The sequence below is a fragment of the Halyomorpha halys genome, unplaced genomic scaffold (assembly GCF_000696795.3).
Source record: "Halyomorpha halys isolate HHAL.00 unplaced genomic scaffold, Hhal_1.1 Scaffold343.1, whole genome shotgun sequence".
NCBI lineage: Eukaryota > Metazoa > Arthropoda > Insecta > Hemiptera > Pentatomidae > Halyomorpha > Halyomorpha halys.
This window is the reverse complement of record NW_027109758.1, coordinates 1,510,884-1,514,324: the sequence shown is the minus strand read 5'-3', so window position 1 is coordinate 1,514,324 and position 3,441 is coordinate 1,510,884.

Here is a 3,441-nt window from a genome sequence, read left to right as displayed (position 1 = left end):
GGTTTTAGTTAACTTGGAACGACCCATTCCTTAATTATTTCGCGAAATCCTGGTAAGGCACCAATATTCTACATTATTAGCAAAAATATCAAGTCACAATATATCGATATTTGATAAAATATAGTTATTGGTAATATATATCATATTTAATCCATAATGGGTAAGAATTTATAATGTTATTCCGTGTGATAATGGGCATACATTTATAATTTAGCCTTGGATCATAAAATTTCCATACCTGATTTGAACATAAATGAAAGAAACCCATTTTTTAAAAATAAAAGTGGAACAGTTGATCGACTCTAAGACATAATGACGGAAAACGTTATGGGGAGACACGTTAGATCCAAGATTCCGAAGTACTCGGTTGAAAACGACAAAGGTTCGATCCCCATCGGGCTCAGTTAAAATTTATTGCGCGATGGGCCCAAGGAATAAGTCCAAACTGAAGATGCGTAGGAATAAAAAGAAGTTTTTGATTCACAAAAAAGAAATGATCATAATGATTGAAGTAATAATGATAAGCGATCTGAAACATGAATCAATCGAAAGAAAATAAATCATTCATTTTTTTTTTTTTAATCGCAATTTTAATCTATGACATGAAATAATTCATATTCCATGATGGATGAGGGTTTATAATGTTAACCTATTTGATTGGATTCGGGATTTAAATGTTCAAGACATAAATTTCTGATTTAGACTTCGGTCATAAACCTTTCATACATGATTTACGCAAAATTGGAAGAGATTTTGTTTTTATCGAATAATTGCCACTGATGGGAATCATATTTGAGATTTTAAAAAAAATATGACGAAAGATTAAAAGTAGGATTGGAGATGATCTGCCAGGGGACAAAGATCAAGTACCAGGTGCACGCCGTGTGGGAGCTTCTTCTCAGAACAATATTCTTCCTCCTTAGTACGAGGGTTCCGTTTAAGATCGAAATGATAAACATTTATCCTATAAATTATTTGTCTCAATTTTTAAAAACTAATCCTAAACAACGCCAGCTCTAAGACACTTTGTTGATCTATGAGTAATATATAGCTTTCACTGAATTACTCTGGTCATTAAAGATGGTCTTCTTAGGGAGATATGTTAATAATGTAGGAGTGGATTGTACTAGTTATGTTAGAAATGAATTAGTGGACTGTAAGGATTAATTTAAATGATAGAATTGATGTACAAAATTAACTATAAACTACATTTTCAATAGATGTTTAACAGAACAAATAAGGCTAAATGCACAAAATCCAAATTAAGCTGATGAATACAAAATATATTAAATTTGTCCAAACTAAAATTTTCTGTTTATGTTCTAAAATTTAATGAATTTTCTATTGAAATGATTTACTGTGAATTAAACCTTTGTGATTCAGGTTGTATATTTACTTGATGTGCGATGATGGATTAACTTTTTATTGTTACGATGAATTGTTGATTTGGTGTGTGATCTGCTCCATTACTTTCCCTCAGTCCTTCTGCCTGACCCTGATTCTATTCAATCGTTCTTTTCATTAAGTGCAATTTAATGAAATTAATAGAAAGTTTCTTTACTCTTAAGGTAGCACTATATATCTGACTGCAATCTAACATACCAGAGTCTTCACTTGCATGAAATGGTTACTACATGATTGTGCATTTAGTAAATATATATATTTGTACAATCCTTAACAAATCGCCGTTTTTGTAGTATATAATAGTGTTTATTAAATCATTTTCTAATCGTTTCGTTTTTTTCTTTTATCTCCCCTCCCCAAAAAAAGCATTCCATATTCTTGAATACTGTACTGTTAATTTATTCCTCATTAGGACATATAATTCTCATTATTCTCACCTCCCCATCACGATAGCAAAATAATGAGTAAAAAATTAACACAGTCAATTTGTTTCAATCAAGTAACCATTGAAATATCTGTTCATCTTAATCACTAATTATAAATGATGTTTGTTGCTTGACTATGATAGTAAAATCAAGATAATTAAAAAGAGTTAATGTGGTAGGTATAATTATAGAGAAATAATTTATTACACCTTGCTTCTTTTATTAAATAACCCGAAATATTAACTTAACCATCACAACGTTTCATTGAATAAACGGACGAAATAAAAAGATTTTAAGAAGTTTTTACTAACAAGGGGAAACAAAGGAACGATTTTAATGAAGTTTTTTAGGTTACAGTAGGTCGAAAAATATTAAAATGTCCCGTTTCCGCGAGTTTTTGCCACAATACAAACTACAGTAGGGAGAACCTGTATGAACTTAAAGATATAAAGAAATCAAATTCAACCAGGAATTGTTTTTTAAAGCGTAAACTATTTTAGCTAGATCTGTGAGAACCGCCTCCACTATATACTAATCACCGAATGTCTAATCATTTTTTACCATTGAGTAAACTTTCAGAGTTTGATCGTGCAAAACTTGAACAGCAAGAACCAACTTTGCAACAACTGGACACCAATAAGCAGCATTGGATACCTAATCCAGCAGTTCCGATTTCTTCTAACAGTTTAAATAATTCAAAAGTAGAATATAAATCAAAAAATACTTCCTTAAAAAAATTATCAATAGTTAACAGAATGACTAAAAAGTTCCATCAAAATTTAAACGAACTTCCTTTGTTACTTCCTGGACTATGTAAGTTGATGTGTACACATCCTACGTAAATGCATATTCCATTTAATTGAGGTTCTGAAGATATTTGCCCCTAGTATACCTGACTGGTAAAACATTAATACTGATTTTATCCCGGAGACTGTATTCGTTAATTAATTAGATAGCACCGTGTATTTCCGATAGACTTTTCTAGTTTCTAATCATTCGCTGAAGTGGTTTTGATTTATTGGCTTCCTGAACAAATTTTAACTTATCTAAAAAATAATTTTAAATTAAAACATCATTATATTAAAATATCATTAGATAGTATTATGTCGGTTGGAGGTTTAAATACCCACAGACCATAAACATAATAAATATTCGTTTATTTTGTATGTGCAACCTATTACAAAAGCCAGTGAAAGAAGACCATGACTATTTAAATGAGGCATGCCGCAAAGAGGTGACACAAGGGACAGAGAAGTGTCAAAGCAACGCATATAAGGCGGCAAAGTCTGAAGACCATTGGAGTTGCCCCTTCCCCCCCGTGTTTGTGTTTGTGCCCCCTGCCTTTGTGAGCTCGCTGTTCGTCAACCGCTCTGACAATAGCCCAGGCTGTTTGCTACAACAATACTCAGGAAGATTGCTCAACAATTGGAAAAGCCACCTCAACAATGGTGCCTGGGAGGCCACTCCCTCTACAAATCCTCCGCCTTTCAACCTCTGCGTCTTGACCTGGGCCTTGCGGGGCGGAAACTGCTATCTATCTCTACTAAAGCACTGCTATAAATCTTCGATCCACGTAAAATCCTACCTATCCAGGAGTTCAATGATATATATA